Source organism: Sphaerodactylus townsendi, linkage group LG06, assembly GCF_021028975.2.
Source record: "Sphaerodactylus townsendi isolate TG3544 linkage group LG06, MPM_Stown_v2.3, whole genome shotgun sequence".
In the NCBI taxonomy this organism is placed as follows: Eukaryota; Metazoa; Chordata; class Lepidosauria; order Squamata; family Sphaerodactylidae; genus Sphaerodactylus; species Sphaerodactylus townsendi.
Genome location: NC_059430.1, coordinates 77,775,559 through 77,801,142, shown reverse-complemented (window position 1 = coordinate 77,801,142; position 25,584 = coordinate 77,775,559). Strand labels below are relative to the sequence as shown.

At 41.5% G+C, this 25,584-nt stretch overlaps 1 long non-coding RNA gene across 4 annotated transcripts in view; it reads right to left on the bottom strand.

The window, feature by feature from the left end:
* LOC125434795 overlaps positions 1–25,584 on the bottom strand; it is an 82,458-nt gene that overhangs the window by 29,948 nt on the left and 26,926 nt on the right. For 2 of the 4 annotated variants that reach the window (XR_007244828.1, XR_007244825.1), the window contains exons 2-4: positions 13,743–13,788; positions 11,238–11,447; positions 3,359–3,471 (exon numbers count right to left, since the gene is read on the bottom strand). This is a non-coding gene — a long non-coding RNA (uncharacterized LOC125434795). Of the gene's footprint in view, positions 1–3,358; positions 3,472–11,233; positions 11,448–13,742; positions 13,789–25,584 lie in introns of all 4 variants that reach the window. The other 2 variants (XR_007244826.1, XR_007244827.1) reach the window with 2 other exon arrangements.

Sequence of the window (25,584 nt, the reverse complement as noted above, 5' to 3'; positions counted from 1 at the left end):
AGAGAAAAGTATATATTTTAAAAGTGCAGGTCTGTCAGGTGCCATTATCATTTACACACAGAGTAAGGCATAGAGGTCTAGGAACCGGGAAGCCAACTGATTGACTGAGGCAACCCTGCACTCTGATTGGTCACAAAGACTTTATGTCACTGAAAGGGAGGAGGTTATCTCCCTGTGTAAAACTGTCTGGGAGGCTTTTGGAGTGTGAAGTTCTTGAAGTAAAAAGCTGTTAAGCCTTTGCTGTGACAAGACATAATAACTCTGAGGAAAGCAGTGGCAGTCAGTGTGTGATTCTTTCTTGTCCTACTGTGTGATAGACCTGTATGCTGTGGTGGAAAGTAAATATACAGAGACTAGGGAAACTGGTGGTTAGTTATTGAGCTTTGCCTTGAATCTCCTCTAAAGAGTGTGTTTTATGTTTATTTGGGATTTTCTATCTTTGAAGGCTGAATGAGGATACTGAAGTTAATGTACCAAGCCTGATAGAATCCAGGGTGTTTAATCCTTAAAATAGAACATCTTAAGTAACAGAACCATCTAAATAACTGTACTACTGAAGAGCATCTAAGCTTGCTGAAACTTACCAAACTTATTTGAGTCTGTGCCTGAAAACAAATACTACTTCTCTGCCAAAGGGCTCTGCTGTAAATAAATATTTCCTTTCTCCAAGTTATTCCTCTCCCTTTCCCATCTCCTATCTTGTTAAATACATCTTTTATTCTGTTTAAATAATTTCTGCCTCAGTATTACTATTATTATTATGTGGTAATTTTTGGTCTGCCCATGTAGAAAGGATGGCCTATAAATTTCAAAATAAATAAAATTAATATTTTTTTCTTTGTTGCTGGCAGTGGTGGGGAAGGGTTCATCATTCCCTGATCCCAGTTTCCTAAAAGCAACTGCACTTGAATTGGGAATGTAACACAGAGATTATTGATCATCTTGATAGTTCAGATTCCTATCTATTTTTCCTTCTGCCTGTTCTGCTGCTGTCTTTTTGTTTACCCAGTTGATGATCTCTATTCTCAGTGACTTCTCTCCTTTCAGCTGCCTCCTTTTATTCATGTCAAGGGGAAGGGGGACAGTTTTCTACTCTAGCATGAGAGTTTCTGACCTGGCCTCCCCATTCCCCTCTATTGCTCAGTGAGCTGGTAGGAAGAAATGTGGAGGTGTGATTTAGCATTACACTGATGCTTGATGTCACTTTTTGTATGAAGCCATAAGTTACATCATCACACTGGGATAACACTCTAAGAGTGTTGCCCCAGTGCAAAGACATCACTTCTGGTTTCATTTTGGAACTCACCTTGCATATTGGAACAATGCTGAATCAGTCTCAATTTCCCTCCCTGACAGAATGATATGTACTCTGTCCTTCCTGAGGACCAGATGTACTCTCAGGATTTCTTTCCCTCCTCAAGTTAGAAAGCTGGACAGAATGGTCATTTCCTATCACAGTATGGATCTCCATACAATAAAGACTATCCCTTTCTTTCCTCAAGCAACATGCCTCGCCTCCTGTAGACTTGATTTTAAAGCATCCTCCTCCTTTTGTTATGCATGATTAGCTCTAGCCCAGCAATACCTGCACTGACCTAGCAGAACTTTGGGTTCACATGCTTTTCTCTGCCTGTCTATAGCTTCTAACGAGAACTTATATGTGAGTCGCTTCTGTATGCAATCCATCTATTCCGAGAAAAGGGAGGCAAGACCACTAGAGTACAGGGGTGTTCATACATATGCCTATGTTTCTGTGCCTATTGTTATTCAAGACTATATATTCAGTGAAGGATGACTGATGAATCTGAAACTTACCAGAAATGTATAGTATACACACAAACTCCCTACCATGTGTAAACTAGATCTTGAGGTAACTTCCAACTGATTGCAAGTATTGTATAAAATACTGCTGCAGAGTTTCACAGGGCTTCCAGTTCAAATAGTTTTGGTTCCCACAACCAAAGCATTTTGAATTTTTTTTAAAAAGACATGACTATGGTTAATCTCACTCTCACTCAGGCCGTTTCCAAGACCGTAGCGAATACATGGACCTGGGATCTGGCAAAACGCGTCCCTCAGGTCAGCCATTTTCTAGACAGGGCGCAGTTGTCTACAGCACGCCTTTGCGCCGCCGGGCCAAGCCCGAGCTGGATGTTTCCAGAGTGCGCTGGGAAGCGCACTTTTCTGGCAACGCCGGCTGGAAGCTGCTGCCATGTGAACGGCAGTGCTTCCTCAGCCTCCCCACTTCCCTTCCTCATTTCATTTGGGGCTCCGCCAGTTTTCAGCGTCGCCGGGGCCAATGGGGACATTTCCCCTGCTCTCGCCACAAGGGTACAGCGAAGCGCCAGCAGGGTGGGCAGGGGAGGCGTGTTCCCAGGCCCCGGCGACGCGTCGGAGGGCCGGAGAGCAGGTAAGTCGACTGGGCAATGGTGCCCTGTGGCGCCGTCTCCCCGGTTCTTTCTGGGACCGTCCATGCGGACGGTCCCAGTGTCGTTGGGTCAGCATCAGAAACGCCGACCCAAGCCCTTCCGCCTCTGTGCGGAAAGGGCCTACGTGAAGTTGACAGTAGATTTGAGACTACACAAGATATAATGACAATCCTTAGTTTAACTGGCTTTAAAATGGGACTAGACAAATTCATGGAGAACAGGTTCATCAATGGCTGCTAGACACAAGGATATATGTGTTAAGAAGCAGTAACACTCAGTATACCAGTATACCAGCATACCAGCACTGGGGGGGGGGGGGTGGGCATCAGCAGATTTTTCTTTGCTTCCTGTAGCATCTGCTAGACCACTGTGAAAGAGGATGGAATGGTCTGATCCAAAACAGCTGCTCTTATGCTCTGTTTTATACTTATTGGGTTAAAGATAAATATCTCTTTCCCATCTCCTAGCAAGCCTTTAATATAAATTTCATACTACAGTTATGCAAATCTAACCCATATCTTGGTTTTGGTTATTGTTTTGCATTCACAGTTCTTTTCTTAACTTTTAAGATGTAACAAAGCATCACAATAAAAAGACATCTTTATATTCTGTACTGCAACTGGATTAGCACACAAAAATAAGCCCCACCCCCAGAACTTGTTAGAACTCACAGCCACAACATTTTTGATAGAATTTATAAAGATTATTTTCTGACCAGTATTTTTGCAGAAAATGTCTCCTTACTTTGCTGCCTGCTACCAATTTGCAGTTTAATGTAGTTATATTGTTAAGTCATTAATTATAATTTTCTTCCATTCAATTTCTCCTGTATTACACAGAACAAATGTATTTTTCTATCTTCATTATACAGTAAAATGAGAGAGTGGAAAAAAGGTTGGCTGATGATTGGATTCCTTTGTCATCCTTACCTTTTCAGCAGCTATTGGAATTCTGCAGAGAACAGGTGAGAGTCATTAAAATCCACAGGGGACTTAGAAGATGAGATAAAATTCTAGAGAGAGACAGACTGCTTGGCCTGTTCCTAGGGAAGGAGATAGGTCAGAGGGAGGCAGTAAAATACATTATTCAACACAATAACCACATTAGCATTAAAACTTCATTATTATGTATTACATTTACCTGCACTAAGTTTACCTGGAGAGGAAGCATATAAATTTCAAGTAAATAAATATATTAGATCACACTTTCCTTCTATCATGGAATTGAAAGCAGCATACACAAGACATCCAGGATGACTACTATCCAGGCAACAATTCGACCTAGAATTTCCTAATTTTGGTGAAGTTAGAGGACCATATCCCTTCCAACCTTACCTTGTATATGGATCAGTCAGCAGATGTGAAGGTATGTATATTTTGATCTTTGCACTTATCAAATGATTACTTACATATCAATACAGTTAGTTTTCAGCTGCTACTCAAGATATGGTTCATTCATGCATGCAGCTTTATACTAGCCTTCTAACACACCTGCAAAAAACTTCAACCCCCAAACCAAATTCGTCTTGTATCTTGGGGCAAACAAGTCTTACTTCTTTGTTTATGGTGACAAACGTTTCAATTTACTAAAACATCCAGAGCTTACACATGATTCAGAAAATTTCTTTTGCCTAGATATGCCCTTCCTCTTTGTGATACTGAATAACTTACACTAGGATGGTTGTTTTTACAAAGGTAGGGCTTAAAAAATGATGAAAACTATACTTTGAATCAAGTGTCACTTCTATATGGCCTCAGACCAGGAACCTTTGGCTTTAGTTTCCCTCTCAGGCTATGTACCATTTTTACTATGAAGAATTACAGAGTACTTTGAGTCTTGCTTAGTGCTCTACACTACTGCACCTCCATGCCCTGCCAATAGGTGCAGTCCAAACTCTTTCCATAGTCCCTGGGCCCCTGCTGGGTGTTGAGCCCCTGAGTTCTCTCCTGTGTTACTCCTGGCAACCCTTGCTGCTCCTGAGTATTTGTTTTCCATCCTTCAACCTCTGCCTCCAGCACTTCCCTTGTTCCTGTTGAAGGCTGACCCCTTTCCTGCATCCCTCTCCTGCTCTGTCCTGTTTTCTTCTGCCTTCAGCTCCTCTTCCCAAGTCTGCTTTGTCAGGATCCTGCTACTTTCAGTTCCTCTGCTCCCACTGAGTGCCCTCCCCAGGCTTCTGCTCAGCTCTGTGAGCCATTCCTCTCAGAGTGTCACCTCTGCCTGTTGGCATCTTCTGTCCCTGCAGCTGATGCTCCATCCCCCATCTCCACCACCCCTTCTTTTCCAGTGGTTTTTAACTCCACAATTCCTAGTGGCAATGGTGTGTCACTTCTGCCTGAACTGCTTCCACAAGGAGGTTTTACTGTGCCTTTCCCCCCAGACTGGAATGTTTTCAACACCATGCTTTAATAATTCTCTCTTCAGGTTTTCTTTGTCCTCAGTATGGCCTTTCCCAAGTCTGCTTTATTTTAATCCTTTAGGAACATAGAGAATCATCACCATAAGGAAACAGCCTGAAAAAGTTACATGAACAATGTGCTCTAATGGTGGAAAAGCCATCTATCTAATGGTCACCATGACTCATCAAGGAATCCTAGTTAAGCTGGTTCTGGCTGTGAAACCCAATAAAATAATCCTGGTTAACCTGGATCTGGCTGTGAAACCCAATAAAATAAATAAAATAAAGCAAACCCAATAAAATAAAAAAAATAAAGAAGCTTCAGAATTTCTGCGAGAACTGTTTGAAAATCATTCTAATGTTCAAAGAACAAAAAATGTACATGTTCAAATGTTTGTACATATTAAGGGAAACAGAGAAAATAGCATTATATTGATTTCACAACGTCATTTGCTTTTACAATGACTCTAGGAGAGATCTTGGTAGACATTCTGCTGATGCTCCAAGAAAAGTCACATTTCAGGTTCTCTGTGTGAAGAAAGCCTGGACTTCTCTTTCTTACTTTTTTGCTTCATATCACTTCCAAGGAAGTTCCTTAGTTTTCAGACAGTCTGATGTCTGTTGTGTTGCCACAACCTCCCATCGTGCAGAAAGATCTTCCTTATCGATTGATGTTGCTGAGTTATCTGCTGCCGGCCAAATGAGGTTGGTGGTAGTGAAACTGATTGACTGCAGAGCACCTACGTTAGAGCATCTGTGCTACACTGCTACGGCTGATTTTAATTATTAAAGTCATGTAAGCTCAGTTCACAGCTGGAACATGTTATTTCCAATATCTTTTTTTGCATCAATATGGTATGTCTGACAACAGGAAACTCAAAAGGGAGCTTTGTTAAACTGCTGAAAGGAGAATGCTTATGCATTTATTTTTATATCTGACCCTTCCCATGGTGACAGCCTTGTTCAATTTTTTTAAACTTATTGAAAATGAGAGTAGTGTACCAGTTTATTAAAGTGCCTAATAAGAACACTTTTAAAGAATGCTACATGCCTGGTGTCTGGTCTGTGGATTTCCATTGCCTGTTTCCTGTATTGACACCTAGTAATCTGGAATCTGAATGCTCTTTGCAAATAAGGGATCATTCATAAAATAAGGGTTATTTTGCACAATTTCTTGCCACTCTTTCCCAGAAAGCAAAGCAGCTTCCTCACAAAGGTCCTTCATAGAATTACCAATTCTGGGTTGGGAAATTTTTGAAGATTCAGGTGGGGATCCTTGGGAGAGTAGAGTTTGTGGAGGGAAGGGATGTCGTGGGGTGTAGTGGCCACAGAAGCCATCAAAGCAGCCATTTTCTTCATGGCAATTTATCTTTGTAGTCTTGAGATAAACTGTAATTCCAGGAAATCTCCAGCCCCCACTTGGATCTGGAAGCAAACTGGTTGCCAGTGCAGTTGATGCGTCACTTTAGTTGTATCAGCTGAAGATTTTGAGATGTTTTCAAAGGCAATCTCATGTAGAGCATCTTACAGTAGTCCAATCTGGAATTCAGTAGTGTAGATCAGTATAGTTAGGCCAGCTGAGTTTAAACCAGGAGTCAGTTTCCAAGTTCCTTGCAATAGCACCAACCTGATTATCCATAAACAAGGCCAAAAGCAACCACAAGTTCTTAATAATCTACTAAACAAATTATATATAGACTAGCAGCAAAGCCCATTGCGGCCCTAGGAAAGGTTGTACGAGGAAGCATCTTCCCTGCAATGTGCTTTAGTGGGGCTGTAGCCCCCCTTGCTCCCAGCATGACACATGGCACTTATGTGGGACTGTGGCTTGGGGCTGAAGAGGTATGGCTTGGGGTGGGGGATGTGGCAAGGTGATGTTTGGGGTGATGGTTTAGGGTAGGGGTAAGGGAGTGACAGTAGTTGGGGGAGGTTGGCAAGGTGAGGGTTGTGGTGGGGGAGGTTGGCAAGGTGAGGGTTGGGGTGGGGGAAGGGTTGAAGGGTAAGGCTTGGACTTGGGGGGGTTAATGGCTGTGGCTAGGGGTGGGGGTTGGTTGGTGAGAATAAGAGTGTGAGAGGGTTGAAAGTTAGTATTGGGGAAGGGGAGGGTGGAAAGGTAAGATTTGGGATGGGGGATGGTGAGAAGGTAAGGCTTGGGGTGGAGGGAAATTTGGTTAGGGTGGGGGAGGGTGTACATTTGGTACTTGGGATGAGGGAGGCGGGAGGGTTTTGCTGGGTTTTTGGGGAGGGGCCCCTGGCCTGGCTGCTTGGGGTAGGGGGGAGGCTGCTGGGCACATGTGGGGGGGAGGCTGCCTGGTCCACGGAGCAGCAACTCCACGGCCCTGGCCTGGCTTCTTGGTGCTGGGAGGGGGGGGTTAAGGGCTTTTCTGGGCCCGTGGAGCACTGGCACCATGGGCCCAGCAATGGACAGTGGGGGTGTAGGAGACACAGGGCTTGGGTCCCTGTGTGTCCTGCACGGTAATTGGCTAAGGGTTCGTCATTGGACATTTGAATTCTTAGCCAATTATGTATGTTAAGATTCTTCACCTTCAAAGAAAATGAATAAAACGTTTGGGAACAGGTTGCGTAGGGGAAAGAAACTGAAGAATGACTGCTTTATGATTGGAAAAAAATGAAAGTTTCTGCATGAGATGTGATCTGTGCAACCCAGATGCTGTTAGAGTTGCCAGTTTATTTTAAAATCAGGAACAGCTGGAGATTGAGACAATTGTAAATAGCCTCGACTAGAAAATTCAGCATCTCAAAGTCATCAAGCACAGATGGAGGAATTTCTATAGAGAAATTATACAGTATAATACTGTCTACTTTGGTAATGCAAGGAAACTGAAGCAGTGTGAAATAGAATTGAGAACAACAGATTTAACTTGTCAGTGTGGTGTGGTGGGTTAGGAGTGGTGGACTCTAATCTGGAGAACTGGGTTTGATTCTCTACTATTCCACAGGAGCAATGGACTCTTATCTGGTGAACTTGCATTGTTTCCCTGCTACTACACATGAAGCCTTCTGGGTGACCTTGAACTAGTCACAGTTCTTCAATATTATATAATCTCAAGAAGAAAAAATCTTCTTAATGATAAATGCAGTGTTCATTTCATGAAGAAGCAAGGACTGTAACAGAGACAGCACCACTGAGACATCCATGGGGTAAGCTCATGCCATGCTTCCTTCAGTAAAGGAAGATGTATAGAGTGGAGTTAATCTAAATGAATGAACAGCATTGTATGGTGTAAAATACTTCCTAGGTAACGTAGGATCAAGACAACTGCTGTGTTATTTGATAAATATTGGGGAGTCCATTGTGACAGAAATCCAACAGTTTGCTGAGGCTCAAGAGTGCCACCTAGAGAATCAGGGTCCTTGGATCCCTAGATTCCATTAGCATTAGCTATTCACTTCCATTCTATACTGGACCATCCTGCAGACTGAATTCCATTTGGACAAATGTTGTTTGGATCAGACCATCTATTTATCATGGAAGTTAAACCCCTTTATCAGGTGCTTGATGCAGGCAGAACTATATTGTATATGGTTCTGATTGGTAAAAGTAGCTTCTGACATCAGTAATGGAGATTTATGTGAGATTGGAGAAATCCATTTGTCATTCTTAGAATGGAAGCTGGCTTAGGTTCAGCTCTATTCAGCATAAATATCTTGACATTTGGGATTTTCTCTTGTCTTCGGTTTTTAGTCGTCAATGGAAAATGGGTCCACAGTAAATTGGATAGGTGTTATCTTGTTCTTGGGAAAATCTTCAACTTCTTGTTATCAAAAGGAACTCTGCATATGCTTTGTAGCACAAGTAATGTGTTTAGCTTAGTTCAATTGCACTGCTTTTCAATTTAATATGTCTGTATTGTTGCTCCTGTGGGCTTTTCCCTACATTACGTTTTGCCTTTTCCCATCCCTTTATGAATCCAACCATCCTTTCCCTCCTCCCCCCTTTTACAATAAATCTTTTTAGAAAGACTTTTTTTTGCTTCACTTAGTACAATATATTATTCTGGGATGTTTCTCTTAATCTTTTGTCCATGTACTGGATTGCACTGGTGCTACCAGGCTGGTTATAAATTACTTTGTTATTGCTCTAGTACTGCCCTGGAAGACTACTATCTCAGCACATCAGTCTAGATGTTCTCAGGTGATTCTGAGTGGTAGCAGCTGGATACCAGGGTTCTTCCCAGGGAGCCCTTGATGTAAGAGAGTTTCTCAGTAAGGAAAGGGAAGCTTACAAAAACAACAGCTTTGCATTCATTCCAGATCTGAGCTCTCTAAATATTTAAAAATTGATTGTGAGCTCTGCTGAAAATCTTTTCTTTATCCTTTGTTGGAAGTCATCAAAAGCAGACTTTTGCAGTCCTCCAAAGGTTTCCCAAGATGCTGAAGCAATTGCCTCTGCATGCATATACACAATGTTTCAATAAACACAGTCACATTGGCAAAAATGTGTGGATTGCAAATAAGACTGATTCTGAGATTGATTCTGACAACACCAAGATCTAGTCTTATCATCACTTATATAGATTAGAGTGCAATCTTATAGGATGTGTACACAAAGTAAGCCATAATTACACTCAGACCAAACACTGGACCATCCTTCTGCAACTGGTTTCATGCGCATGTATCATTTACCAACAAAATGCTAAAATGAATATGTCTTATTTCCTGATGGGTTTTCTTCTAGAGATACTTGGTGTGGCTGTCAATCAAGAAAGAAGAAAATGGTGACTTTCTTCATCTCAGTGTATTTAATATGTCCAGTCTGTTCAATAGCTGGTCTTTTATAGTGGCAGAAGTCGAAAAACGAGCTGTGAATGAGAGAAGGCAGTGACAGGAAGGGCTGAAGAACATACTTTTAGAATCCTGGTGGAGTTGGGCTGGGAGTGTCTCATTATCTTCAACAGATCACATTCGAAGCTCAACTTATATATTATTTTGTGATAACTAATTTTGGCTATATTAATTTTCTATAGGCTATTATCAATTGACTGCATAAGTGGAACACACAGTTTTTGCCCATTTATGTACTGGGAGATGGGATAAGCAAAGAAACAGGGGATAGGCAGAGTAGTGAATACAGACTATCCTGTCACCTTGGATATTCTTAAAGGATAGAAAGGATCTCCAGGTTGTAATTTGGTCACTCTGCCATGCTCATATGTGAGAGCAGGCTGCACTGGTTCTCTGAATAATGGATTTCATAATTCATGCTTTAGGCATATTTGGAACATGCATCCAGCCGTTCAGAAAGTCATAGCTGGGCTTCAGATCCCATTTGATAGAGACATGCCACTCATTATACTTAATGATCCCTTTCTAGAACATATGTAGTGCTCCCCCCCAAATCAGAGTTAACTTTAGATTTGTATCTAATCAATCCCTGCCTGTAGCTTAGATATACAGTATTTTTTGCAAGAGACTTAGGAAATGTTGGCATAGTAATGGAAAAACAACAAAGGCAATGTTTGTTTTGAGAAAGAAAGGGAGGGAGTCAGGTTAATAAGCATCGATGAGGGAGATGAGCAAAAGAATATTGCAAGAGACTTCCAAGCCTTAAGGTGTGGTTAGAATACAGGCATTCAGGCTTAGTTACCAACTTAAACCATAAGCTTAGAAGACCAACCACTGCTTGTGCCTCATATTAAGTTTGTTTACTTTCAAGAAACTGCATTAGATTAGTTTCTTACAAAAGGGTGTCTGGTTTTTTTGCTTTGCAATCTTCATTTCACACCACACACATCATATGCATGTATGTGCCCACACACACACGCACGCACGCACGCGCACGCGCATAACTGGAGTCCTTCTCTTTCTTCTCCCTCATTAACTTTCACATACAATTTTTCCAATGAAATTATGTTCAAGTGGTTGAGAAATTGAAATCATTTACTTATATCAACCATCTGAGTAATTATTCACACTACAAAAAACACCTGTACATTATCTCTAACAATCTGTTGTATTCTGTTGATGGGAGCATTTTTGAGCTCTCATTGGCATTTACCACCTTTCAGATTTTAATTTGAAGATGTTTTGTTGTGGTGTTTTGGTACCTCTTTGGATCAATTTCCAGAATTATAGATCTTTAAACACATTCTGTATTTTCTAACCTGTATTTCTGCAGTTGAGTATGGTACCATCACATGATTAGATTTATGGAAGCAGGCTCAAGGAAACCATGCAGGGTTAGTCACAGGAGTCTGATAAGTAAGGAAGAAACAGTCTTCAAAATAATTGCAGGACCGAATAACAGTGCAAAAGAATGTTAGCTTCTTAAGCAAGTCTCCTACCATGTTTTTTGCAAACATTATGGGGAAACTATAGCCCAGCATTAGGCATGACTGCAGTTAACTAGGCTAGCTTAAAGCACTAGTCCATATTTTGCAAAACCTACCTACCTGATGTGGATGGATGCTCTTAGCTGGCTGGCTGGTGGGTTTTTTTGTTGTCACATCTGACTTAGGGCAACTGCATAGGGTTTTCAAAGCAAAAGATGCCTCGGCACCACACTTCTAGTATTCCTTGGAGGTCTCCCCTCCAAATACTTCCCAGAAGAAAAGAGTGTGTGTGACTGGCCCAATGTATATCCAGTCTGAAAACTCCACCTGCTGGAAGAAACATCTCAAACATTAAAAGAGTGAAATCACATCACAATGTTTACTAGGCAGGGTATATTTATGGGTGGTTTATGGGGAGGCCATTGTCTTCCCCAGTCATATACACTCTACCCCTAGCAAGATGAGCATTCAAACATTAATGGTCTATAAAAGTGCCCCTAGGACTTAGAGAGGTATGTCTGACAACAAATGGTATATTCCTATCGACATCTTTGTTTTCATCATTTTCATTTTACAGATACATATCTATTGACGCATGTGTTCAGAAGATATTTGGAAAACTGAGATTATTAGTCAACATGGCTTAAAATGGCCCCTTTCTTATTTCCATGAGCATAAGCATATTGCTGGGAAGACCTCATCGATTCCTCTTGGCAACATATGGAAACATTTGATCACCAACCCAAAACAGAAAAGTAACAGAATGTGACTTGTCATTCCAAAAAATCATCAATTGCATAAAGTCCATCCTAGCAGAAAGGCAGGAGGGACAACAATACCCTAGGAGAGTTTCAATAAGAGTTTTCTGCAGGACATAGTTTTTACTATATTACCTGCTGTTTTTAATTGGTTTTTAGTATACTGGAGCCAGTGTTATATTTGTCTGTAATTTATTTACCGTATATACTTGTGTATAAGTCGAGTTTCTCAGCACATTTTTTGTGCTGAAAAAGCCCCCCCCCCTCAACTTATACACAAGTGAGGTGTATTTTAAAAAATATTTTAGGGTTTTTACTTTGTCGGCCACCAGGGTGCGCAGGTTTTAGGCTAGCAGCACCAAAATTTCAGGCTATCATCAGGTGACACTCCTGATGATACCAGCCAAGTTTGGTAAAGTTTGGTTCAGGGGGTCCATAACTTTGGACCCCCAAAAGGGGTGTCCCTATCGACCATTGTTTCCAATGGGAGCTAATAGTAGATGGGGCTACATTTTGAGGGTCCCTAACTTTGGACCCCTTGAACCAAACTTCACTAAACCTGGGTGGTATCATCAGGATAATCTCTTGCTGATACCAGCCAGGTTTGGTGATGTTTAGTTCAGGGGGTCCAAAGTTATGGATCCCCAAATTGGGTGCTCCCATTCCCCATTGTTTCTAATGGAAGCTAATAGTAGAGGGACTATCCTTCTGAGGGTCCATAACTTTGGACCCTCTGAACCAAACTTCACCAAACCTGGGTGGTATAATCAAGAGGGTCTCCTAAAGATACTCTGAAATGTTGGTACTGCTAACATAAACATTCCTCCCCTGACAGGTTGTGTGAATGTTCCTTCTAAAATGACACTTGCCATGCACCATTTTAAAAATATGTACACTAAAAATAATGAACTATTCTTTTAAAAAGCAGGGTAGTTTTGAGTCACAGTGAACAGGCATGTTCATTCTAGTTTTTACTGTAAGATCCATTGTTTAAAACCCTTCCTTATAAAAAGCTAAGGTTTTTGTACTTTTAAAGTTATTGTTGATACCATATTCTTGTTGACCCCCTTTTCCACTTACAGAGCTAGTTTACTGTTTTTCTTTGAAATAAATATTCAAAAACATTTAACCTACTGATGCCTCAATTAATGTAATTTTATTGGTATCTATTTTTATTTTTGAAATTTACCAGTAGCTGCTGCATTTTCCACCCTTGACTTATACACGAGTCAAGCTTGTGTTTTGTGGTAAAAAATTTTGTGGTAAAATTAGGTGCCTCGACTTATATGCGGGTCAACTTATACATGAGTATATATGGGTATTTGTATTTAGTCACTCGCTCCACTTATTTTGGTTGTATTTTGTGATGAATTTATGTTGTGCACTACCCAGAGCCCTCTGGGGGTAGGGCGGTATATAAAACTAAATAATAATAATAATAAATAAATAAATAAATAAATAAAAAGTCAGCTTTGGATTCTTCAATGTCACTTCCAGCTATATAACCAGATGTAATATTTCACATTGTGAGATGCTCCTGTATTTCAGAGGAATCCTAGAGCATCCCACAATATGGTGACATCAGTTCAAGTTATTTGTTTAGAAGTGATGCTGTAGGATGCTGTTTCACTCTCCTGCATTTCTTCCCACTAGCATTTCAAGGGCAGTATCAAGGCGGAGGCTGGGGGACTGCATGCCAAAGTAGGCAAGATGGCCACCTGAACCTTAGACAATAATATTTCTGGTCTCACACAATTGTGAGATCAAATAATTTTAGCCATGCTACCAGGAGCTCATTCATCTGCTCATCCTTCAACAGTCATCTGACAAGAATGTCTCAATGCAAAATAATAATGTTTATACCCACCTTTCTTGCTGAGAATCCAGGTGGATTACCTCCAGGTGGATTACATCTAGAAAACAAAGCAATAGAAACAGTATAAGATATACCACAAACAATGAGTTTTAGGACAAATGTAATAAAAACAAGTACTACATATAATAAATGCAACAAACTACAACCCTTTTCTATGTATAAAAGCCCCTTCTTGAACAATTCTATTCTACTATAACCCTATTTCCATTACATAAAATACCTTCGGAACTGTATAGCACAATGTTTTCCTCTGTGTGTGCATCTGTGTATGCTTAGTTGCTGACAGAGAGTTCACTTTGTTTAGCCAATAAAATAAACTTACAAAAACTATTTAGGGGACGTTTTTGCTGCAACTAACATATCAGCCTTTCTGGAAAGTGGGAAGGTAGATATTTGTAGGCTCTGTCCACACAGTCAGTTTAGCATTTTAATACTCCTTTATTCCTCTGTCCTGCTGTTCAGAACAGGCTACTATTTTGCAAGGCAGGTTTACTTATTAGCACTAAAATTCAGGTTGTGGTTAAGACATCCGCTGTCAGCCAGCATTTCTGTGGGAAAATTTGCTTTGTGGCCTACAGCTACTAGGCCAGATCTTACCGGCTCCCAGTCTTCTTGTGTTTGGCTGCTCTTCTGACTTCAGTCCAGACCTGATTGGTTCGTTTTCCAATTTCTTAGTTCAGTGTTGGCATAGCTTAAGACAATAAATTCTCTTGGCTTTAAGACACTGGCACACATTGGCCCCTGATAAATTCTGTGTAGATCCACTTTCAAAAAGCTTTTATTACTCTGGAACCACAGCTATTATATTTTTGCCAGGGTGTGCTTTGCTTTACTTTATATTGCAAGAGTGTGCGTGATTCCAGATGGTGTATAATATATGCTTGTATAAATGTCCTCAGCTCTATACTACTACAAAGAAGAAAAAGAAGAGTCTGGATTGTAGTCTTTCTTTCCAATAAGGAGTCTCAAACCTGGCCTTTCTTTCCAATAAGGAGTCTCAAAGCAGCTTACAAACTCCTTCCCCTCCTCTCCCCACAACAGACTCCTTATGAGGTAGGTGGGGCTGAGAGAGTTTGGAGATAATTGTGACTAGCCTAAGGTCACCCAACAGGCTTCATGTGGAGGAACAGAGAAACAAGTCCAGTTCACCAGATAAGAGTCTGCTGCTCACGTGGAAGAGTGGGGAATCAAACCCAGTTCTTCAGATTTGAGTCCATTGCTCTTAACCTCTATGTTGGCTCTAAGAATACATTTAGATTTAAGGTTATCTCATCATTCATAATGAAGTTGCCTCATTCTCAGTCCAAACACTGGTCTATCAAGGTTGGTACTGCCTGCTCAGACTGGCTGTACGTCTTTAGGATCACAGGAAGAAATCGTTCACATCACCTACTACCTGATCTGGGTACTATGTTTGGTACCTTATAGCTTTTATGTTATTTGGGCTGTATCCAGAATACTTTTTTCATCAGTGGAACAGAACTTTTCTGCCTCCCCTTTTTTCACTAATGCTGCTCCTGAGGAATAGGGGAACTTGAAGGACAACTTCATGAGGGGCCTTGCCTCAGAAAGGGGAAATAAGTGGAAATTGCCAATTTAGTCTGGACCCAGCCTTTAATTGCTTGATGAGCTCTACATGTTACTGAGCTTATGTCTTCAGGGGCAACACAAAGATCACAGTGGGGGCACAAGGATAGTGCCATCTGGCAAGAAAAGCCCAGCTTTGCGTCTAGTGTAATTAGCTGACATTGCTGGCGTCAACAACTATGATGCATTGTGGCAGAGCAGCAGGTGAAAGAAGAAAAAGGAACAAGTGATTAAAACTGGTGAAAGCTCCATCTGAACTCTTCTTAGAGATAGTTAGGAGGTAAACCTCTTTTGGTAACTTGGTCAAGATTGCACAGTGTGCCTAGATAAATGCTGACTGATGAATTTTTAAAAGCTAGCCTCAAAGGTTTATTTCTAATGCTATGTTCTACAACTACAATGACGTGTCCCAGAGTAGAATGATGGTCCCTTGGAGTTGTAGAAGTGTTTTGGGACTGGAATGACAGGTTGAAGGGTAGAATTATGGCCTCTGTGATTGAACTCAGTGTTCTGCACCTGTACTGACAAATCTTGGAGTGGAATCATCACCTTTCACTGATGATTCAATCTGAATTTACAGAAAGGTCCCTTTTCTGAGTGGCACAGCAGCTTGGGATAGTAAAGACATGCATACTTTATAAATACTTCTGAGCCCCTCAGCTTTATGTGCCTGAAGCAGGAGCTTTACTTGCTTCGCCCTTGTTATAACCCTTTATATAAACTATCACAACAATCCTAAACAGATTTATGCCACTGATATGAATTGGCTCAAGCTGATATAACTCTGCATATAATTGAACAGCTTGAGATATGTTGAGATGGGTGCCCTGGCATGCCTCAATTTTTAAAAGGTGATTTGGCTGGAGGCAATTAGGAGCTCACTGAAAAGTGCTGAATGAAACAATAAGCAGGCCAAAAACAAAACAGTCTATGTACTTTGGGGGAGAGTCTGGAAATAATTTTATTTGTGCTCCTACATTGCCATCTAGTGGATTACAACTGAACACATCTGCCTTTGAATTGTGCAGCTGTTATACTAAAAGAAAATAAAAGTGGCTATGAGCTATTCAAAAATTTTGAATACAGTGTCTTTCCCTCTTTTGTACACCTTAAACACAAATTAAAGATCTCTCCACCAGTAATATCAGAGTCTCTGGAAAAGTACTGGAATCACTGAACAAGTGATTGAAATTGAAGGTAGCATTTCCAAACCAAAAGCCACATTGATACCTTCTACCACAAACCACAAAACAATGTGCAAAATTTACACTCAGCACCACTTAATTCTAATGAAGTCTACAACACATCCCATATTGCATTCTTATTATACAACATACAGACACCCCGCCCCCCACCCCCACCGTGCCTCTCTCTCTTTTACAAAACATTCATGGGCTGGACAATGGCACGGAAAAAATGTAATGAACCCCATCTAAAACAGGGCTGGTCACATAGCTCCTGCAACCAATGACTTATAAAATTCATAAATAGATTAAGCACATATTAATTTCGATATGCTCAGAATGTTTTTAATGTTTTTAATATTTTGAAATTATCTTAATTTTTTAAATGTATTTATATTGTTTTAAGAAGTATTTATATTGGTTATGTTTTAAATCATTTCATCAAATATTATAGAAATGTTGTAAGCCAAGTCCATTGGGGAAGGGTCACCTATAAGACCATAAACAAACAAACAAACAGATAAATAAATAAATAATCAACGATGGTCTATGGCATGGCTTCATTTGCAATACAATGTACAGTTCTGATTACTGCATCTCAAAAATGACATTGCAGAGCTGGAAGAAGTACAGAAGAGGGCAACCATGATAATTGAGGGGTTGGAACACCTTCCCTATGAAGAAAGGCTAAAGAGTCTGGGACTTCCCAGTTAAGAGACATCTTAGAGAAGGATATAACAGAGGTCTATAAAATTATGCAGAGGGTGGAGAAAGTTGACAAAGATAACTTTTTCTCCCCTTTCCAAAATACTAGAACTAAGGGCATTCAATTAAGTTAATGGGCAGTAGATTCAGGCAAAAGAACTTATCAAGAGAATAACTAAAATATGGAATTTGCTGTGAGAGGATATAGTAATGGTCACAGGCACATATAGCTTTAAAAGGGGAGGAGAGATCTATCAAGGCTACTAGCCATGGTGACTATGGGAAGACTCCACATTCAGAGGCAGTCAACCTCGGAATCCCAATGGCAGGAATAAACACCAGGGAAGGCCTCAGACTAAATGCCTGTTTTGGCCCTCCAGTGGATTTGATTGACCACTGTGTGAAAGAGTATAATGGACTAGATAGAACACTAGTCTGATCCAGCAAAGGCTCTTCTTATATCTATTTGGCCTCGATCTGCAAATATCTAAATCTGTGGATCAAGGGGCACACTGACTCTAAACAGATTTTTCTTCAAATATGGGGGACCTCCCTAGTTGCAGAAAAATCTGACATCTTAAAATAATACACTGCAACAGTGATGGTGGGGTTGACTCCCAGGAGCTTCTCTGGGCCCAGCTGTTTCAGAAGCAGCATCTGGCAGCCTCTCTGGGCCTGTGGCAGCTCCCAGATGGTGATACTACTGCAGCTGTCCCTGGAGCCTGGCTTGGCAACAGGAATGCTTTTCTAGACCTAGAGCCACTTTTTGATACCACAACTGCCATAGCTAGTTAGGAAGGGGAAGAGAGATAGGAGGAATACCGACAAGACAGGAAAAATAGAGGAGGATAATTGACAGAGAAGGGAAGGGGAAGACTGATGGAGAAAGGTTGGGAGCAAAAAGAAGATGAGGTAGATTGAGAAATAAAGGGAGGGGAGAAAGAGGAGATTGTCAGAGATTGGGAGGGGAAAAGAGAGGTGGGAAAGACTGACAGAAGGAAAGGGGGTAAGAAAGATGGGGCAAACTGTTAGAGAAGAGAGGAGAAGGAAGGAAGGATGCAAAAGGGGGAATAGATGTCCCCTCTCTGCAAGTTTCTTGGGGGTCCTCACTTGTATATTCTAATAGTGCAGGGGTCTGCAACCTGCGGCTCTCCAGATGTTCATGGACTACAATTCCCATCAGCCCCTGCCAGCATGGCCAATTGGCCATGGTGGCAGGGGCTGACGGGAATTGTAGTCCATGAACATCTGGAGAGCCACAGTTTGCAGACCTCTGTAATAGTGAAATGTGGCTGGGGTGGCTGAGAGCTGCTGCAGCCCTGGCAACAGCTGCTGCAATGGGGGAGGAAAAATTGCAGTGGTCTGCCCACAAAGACCAAGAGGAGAGCTGGGCTAGGTGGGGCTGTAATGATGGGAAGGATAGCCAAGAACCATGGTGGCCCTAGTGACTGCAGCAGTGATGGTGGGAAAGGCTTGGAGGGCCTATCAATAAAGCTGAGAGGTGCATTGAGTCATTAGTGCTGCTTGTGAAGGTGGGTGTGTGACTAGGAGCTGTGGAGGCCACAGGGATGGACCTGATAATGGGAGGGAGAAGATACAGCAGACTTGGCAGCAAGTTTAGAAAGTGCTTCAGGCCTATCACCAGTGTCACCGTTGGTTGCGGGGTGGACGGGAGCTGCAGTGGCACCAAGGACAGCAGCATTGATTGCAGGAAAGAAGTTGTAGCAGGCCGAGCACCTGAGCCTGGGCATCGTGCTTGGCCCAAAGGCAATGATGGGGTGGTGGTGGTGGCAGCCAGGAGCAACATTGGCAGTGGAGAGGGTGGGAAGATAGGAGGGATCCCCCTCAAGTATCATGGGTCCCCACTTGTTATATCTAATACTGAACCTGTTGCATACAGATACCTTTATCTCTGGGCATAAATAAACTACAACTGGAGAGTTTACATTAATAAGTCATATTTATGTAGTAAAAGTTTTAATTTTGCTATCTGTTTTTGGATTTCACAAAGTGGATGACCGCCATAGGGGACACTGAATTTTGTTTATGGATGGCAAGCTACTCTAGCTTTTGCATTTAGAAACTGCAATAAAAAACTAAACTCCATTTTAAATGCCTTGCAGGGTTTTCTGTGTTGTGTTACACATGGCATCACAAATAAATCTCATTCTCTCTGCTTTTTACAGTTGAGAAAACAAGCTTTGCTGACAAGCCTATCCATGTAAATAACACATTTTGATTTTAAAAAGTGGAAAGAATATTAATGGGACATGCATTATTAATTAAGTCACACACGAACATCAGTCTGCAGACTTCATTACATATTTCCCATTTTCTGGACCAGGGGTCACCAACATTATACTTTTAGGCATAATAGTGCCTACCAACACAGTTTCTGGTGTTTTTACAATGTGGGATGGGTCAGATAGGACATTTGTCCAGCAAGGCTTCTGACTGTATAGATTTTTTAAAATGTTGCCTTGGCAGCAGCTGCACCACAGCACACGAATCTGTACTGTGTTACTTAAGTTGTAGAAATCATTTTTTGATAATCTACATCTCCTGAAGCAGCCATTTTGTGGCAGCCATTTTGTTGCTGCACCCACCATGTTGTGTCAGAATTCCAAATGAGCTTTTTTATAGTTTTCAGAAGGTTGGGATCCCTGTTCTGGACCATCACACATTCAAGCTTGTTGGCAACTTGTTCTCTCTTGAACATCTCTCCTGAGTGCAGCATGCAGCAAATACCACTAGATGGCAGTACGATGCAATTCTATATCCAAGCAATTACAACTGTACTGTTTCCCTGAAAATAAGACCTACCCCGAAAATAAGCCCTAGCATGATTTTTCGGGATTTTTGAAGAATGCTTGAAATATAAGCCCTACTCCAAAAATAAGCCCTAGTTACAGATTCCCCGGCATAGCTGATCTGGTCACGTGGGGGGTGCAAAATCATGGGAAAAAATAAGACATCCCCTGAAAATAAGCCCTAACGCATCTTTTGAAGCAAAAATTAATATAAGACGCTGTCTTATTTTTGGGAAAACACAGTATTTTGTCCTGGTTTGCAATTAGTATTTTATTGGTGCTGTTTTTAACTGGAAACTGGGGCTTCGCAGAGGTCCAGGGAGGCCTGAGCCACTTCCTGCTTTTGATGCCCTACCCGTAACAAAATATTTAAAAAATTAACCACCAACACAATTTAAGGAACAAAAAAGTGTGGCACATAAAGTGAAGATCCCCTTTGAACTTGGAATCCAAGACAAATGGCCCTCCTTATTTGCTCTCAGATTGGCCCTGCTGGCAACTCTCACTGATTCTCTCTTACACCAACTGAAACACAGTCAGAAGGTTCACACTGGTCTTTTATGCACACACCACTTACAGTCTGGTAAAGACATTTTCAATCCAATGTTTATGATAGTTTGTCTGTGCTCCCCTCCTCAAAACATTGTTTCCGGGCTGCTAGTCCCCCACCCATGCCTACAATGTAGTGATGCTTCGCAGCATTGCTGATTCATTCATTGATTCGTTCAAAAATGGGGGCGGGGGGCGGAGGGAGAAAAACTCCATAAATAATAAATTTAAGAGGAGAGGGGTGAAGTTGTGTGGTGAGGGACCAAAAAAATGGCAGAGCAAGTGCCAAAATTGAGGTTTGGCGACTGCACAGGGGATGTGGAAAACGGCCTATGGTTTTGGCAGGAAAAATAAATAGTTTCAGATTATTGAATTGTGAGGGAAGCTAGCTCAGAAATGTTTCTGTGAAAAAAAATTGCTGTAAAAGCAGTTTCAGATACAACAGAGAAAAAGTGTTTCAGAAATGTCGCCAAAACCAAAGGGGGAAAAATAAGGTGGAACATCATGGAGGAAAATGTCATGAATGGCATGTACGGAAAAGGCTACAGTCTCTCAGGCCCTTTCCGCACAGGCCATTAATGATGCCCTGGGGACAGCAAAAACCCCTGGAGGTCGGAGGGCAGCGTGGGCGGGTCTACGGAGGCCAGCAGGGCGATGACGGCGACGAGGTGAGTGGGAGAGGGATGGGTTAGAGTCCCTGTGCGGGGGCCGTTCGCACGCTTCTGTCGCTGAACCGACTCACCCCTTGCACCGAGGGCAGAGATTCCTGCCCGCGAGGCGCAGGAGGTGCCCAATGGCACAATGTGCGAAGCGGGACCTCGAAGTGCTGCTTGAGCAACTGAAGAGGCTTCAGCAGAACCCTTTCTTGAAAAGCTTCAGCTGCTGGTGTATCATCTCCTCTGCTCTGTTTTGTACAAGGATGAGAGCAACTGATGTGCATGAACACAAAAAAGGGCTCTGGTGAAAACCCACCTGCTGGTCTCATTGCTTGTTTCTAGCCTTATTTGGGACAAAAGCCTCACAGGAAAGCTCCTCAAACTTCAGAAAGGGTAATGAGCACCACTACAAAATGGCTGCCATTACAAAAGGTTTTGAGGTTCCAGTACAAACACCCTCCTACCGGTATAATGCAGGGATGGGGAAGCTATGAATTCAGGGGTCTCTTGGGATCTTCCTGCTCCAACAAAGTGAAGAAGAGCCAGGATCGATTCTTTGCTTTGGGGCAGAAGCAAATGGGTACCAGGAAACACATTGGTGGGCACCATGTTGGGGACAACTGCTCTAGGGGACAGACTGAGCTGCTGAGCCTCCAGTTTCCTATCCTTAATTCAATATGGATGTTATATTATTTTGATACACAGTGAGCAGGCTGCCTAAATTGGGGAGGGGGTAGCAGGGAATGAAAGGAGCCATCTTGCATCTGGAAGTTGCAGATTTGTCTGCATAAGAACAAAAGTGGATGGAGGAACCACTTGCCCACAGCTAGAAAACTTGTTCCTTTCAAAAGCAGGATTGCCAACTCCTGGTTGGGAAATTCCTGAAGATTAGGAGGTGGAACCTGGGGAGGGATCTTAGCAGTGCATGATGCCATAGCATTCATTTTCTCCAGGGAAACTGATCTCTGTAGTCTGAGGTTGGCAACCTTTCTTGGAAGACATCCTTGTCAATACCTTTAGGCCCTAAACTCAATGAACCTATGTATTGTTATTCATCATGGGATAATATTCAGGGTCAGCTCACAAAGTCCTTGTGTTTCCTATATGTCTCTCCTGCTGTTGCTGACCTGATGGGCAGTCTGTGCTCAGGACTGAATCCCCAAATATATGGATCAATTCAGATCAGGATTCTGGACATTTTTCCCTACATGGGGCAACATACATATATTGATGGGATGCAGGCTAACTGGGTTTTCTGGGGCTGTTTTAGGTTGGGGCAGGGGGAAGGCTTAAGCTCCTTCTTCCTACATATCATAGCCACAGTCTGAATTGGGTCCTCTTGTGTTCCAAAAGCAGAACTACCATATATACTCATGTATAAGTCGAATTTTTCATCACATTTTTAATGCTGAAAAAGCTCCCCTCGACTTATATGGGGGCCTTAAAAATGTTTTGTGTTTTTACTTTGCCGGCCAGCAGGGGGCACAGTTTTTATGCTAGCGGCACCAAACTTTCAGGAGACCCTCAGAAGACTCTCCTGATGATACCAGCCACGTTTGGTAAAGTTTGGTTTAGGGAGTCCAAAGTTATGGACCCCCAAAGGAGGTGCACCTATTCCCCATTGTTTTCTCAATGGGAGCTATTAATGATTGATGTGGGTTACCCTTTTGCAGGGTCCATAACTTTGGACCTCTCTGGAACCTACAAAACTTCACTAAAACCTGGCTGGTCTCATCAGGAGAGTCTCTTTATGAGACCAGCCAGGTTTGGTGAAGTTGGGACTAGATCAGGGGATCCCAAAGTTATTGACCCCCAAAGTGGATGCCCCATCCCCCATTGTTTACAATGGAAGCTAATAGTAGATTTTCCATTTCTGATAATATCCTTCTTAAAATCTAAGTTGGGTTACATTTGGACATACAGATGATGATGAGGAATCCAGTTTTGAAGGATTTAAACTCTTGTGTTTTAGCTTGGTTGCTGGTTGAGCTATGGTTTTTGTACTTTTAAAGTTATTGTTGATACCATATTGTTCTTGTTGACCCTCTTTTCCACTTACAGAGACAGTTTACTGTTTTTCTTTGAAATAAATATTCAAAAACATTTAACCTACTGATGCCTCAATTGATGTAATTTTATTGGCATCTATTTTTATTTTTGAAATTTACCAGCAGCTGCTGCATTTCCCACCCTCGACTTATACGCGAGTCAATAAGTTTTCCCAGTTTTTTGTGGTAAAATTAGGTGCCTCGACTTATATGTGGGTCGAGTATATACGGTATATACGGTATGTTCCAAGCACACAACTGCTAATGGCACACAAGGACTTTGTAACCTGTGAATTTGACCTCTGGAGAACACCTAAGGATTATGAGACTCAAACGGCACTATTAAGCAGGTTTATTCAAGATACTATCAAATCTATTTAATGGGCTTCCTTCCAGGAAAGTGTTGTTGGTAATTGCACTGCTTATTGCTAGTGCTCTACCAACACTCCTGAAAGTGTTCATAAGTGTGCTCTATAAACACAATTAAAAAGCCAGCGGAGTGGAGAGCACATAGACTTATTTTATGTCTTCCTCTAAGTACTGAATTTTTGCATTGAGGCAGGTTACACTGCAAACTTGATCCCTGCATGTTACCCCTCCCCTCTTGTTTTTGGTGTGAGTTCTGTACAAAATTTCCTGTAATTTAATCCTGTGTCTGATCTACCTCACCTCAGATGTGCCAAGTGCCTGATTAGGTAGAACCCATTTGGGGAAAGGCAGCAGATCACCAAATCAAGCCAGTATATCTGGGATGCATTAAAAAAGAATCACCAGTCAAACCTCTGCCCAAATATTTGGGCAGAATAACCCAGTTTGGATAGAATCCATTTTAAAACTATCTGGTAAGAATCATATTTGGGGGATGGGTAGATGCCTTATCCCTCCGCTTGCTATGCAGAAGTCTGTAAAGGGAACCTACTCTGATGCAGTCTGAAAAGTGCATTTTGTCCTGGGCTGTTCCTTTGATCGAATTAATCTGAGCTTTTTTTGAAGCCTTAAATGGGGCCAATGAGTTGACAATATAGCTGTTTAAAGGGGATTTTAAAGGAAGAATAGCCAATGCAAGTACTGCCATGAGAATGGCAACTTGCTTTTGGAGTTCTCAATTGCATAATAATGGCAAAGGAGGCTTTAAAAAAAGAATTGAATTTTTTTGGCCTGCCATCTGGGATTATTTGAGGGAAAAACAACGCTGAATGCTGCAGTTGTGGAAAAGAATGGGAAGAGCTAGCTTCAGATGCTAACCTTATGTTAACTGTTGCAAAGTTGGCTAGCAGGTTTTTTACCCCATTTATTATTTTCTTTCTTCTGGGTTATTTGAGTACCCCCCTTCCATAAAATATCCTTTTGGCTTGGAAAACGTTGCCATTGTTAAATAATTCAATTCAAGGCCCTTGCAGCTGCTGATCCTGCCATTGTCCCAAGCATTTCGTATACACAACAGAGATGAATGTAGCTGAGCCTTTTAGTGCCTTAATAGGTGTCTGTATAAAGGTCATTTTTTCTTGGGATCCTTGTTTTAACAAAAGTTTATACACAAACAACGGCGGCGGCTCAAACATTCCTGCTGATGGGGAAACTCCTAGCAAAGCAAAAACTAAGGAGGTGGCTGAAGGAAACTCATAGGAAGCAAAGAAAATAATTTCAACTGGAAAATAAATGTTCTCCTGAAATAGTTTGTATAATGGTATCGAACCTTGTCTTATAGTTACCACCAAACTAAGAGAGATGCCTGCAAATCAGTAAAGCATCAATAATCTTGAAAGGCAGCTGAGTATGAAGGGGTAACAGGAAAAATGATACTGATGATTAATTGGTTTTGAAGCTCTGCTGCATTCAAAAGAAACACACGATGATGTAGACAGCTCCCTATTTTCTCCATAAGTCCTTTAAGTCAAAATATCTGGGTGCATTAAAAAAAGAATCACCAGTCAAACCTCTGCCCAAAAAACAGCACAATCCTAAACAGAGCTGTACATTTCCAACTCCCCTGAGGTCAATGACCTTAAAATCTATTTAAGATTTGCATTATAAATCTAAATCAAGTCAGTTGAGATTCAGGTAATATTTTACAGAGTTATTGAGAGTAATAAATGTAATTTATTATTTGCATAATTCTTCCAGCCCACTCAGTTGGTATCATTTACACCACTCATAATACAGGATTGCAGTAAATTAAAGTTGAAGGGAAGCTAAAGGAGACAAGCAGTAAACTGTGTTGTAGATTGGATTTTGTAAAAAATTAAAGAATTGCACAAGCCCAGCAAAATTAAACAACACTGATAAAGATGATG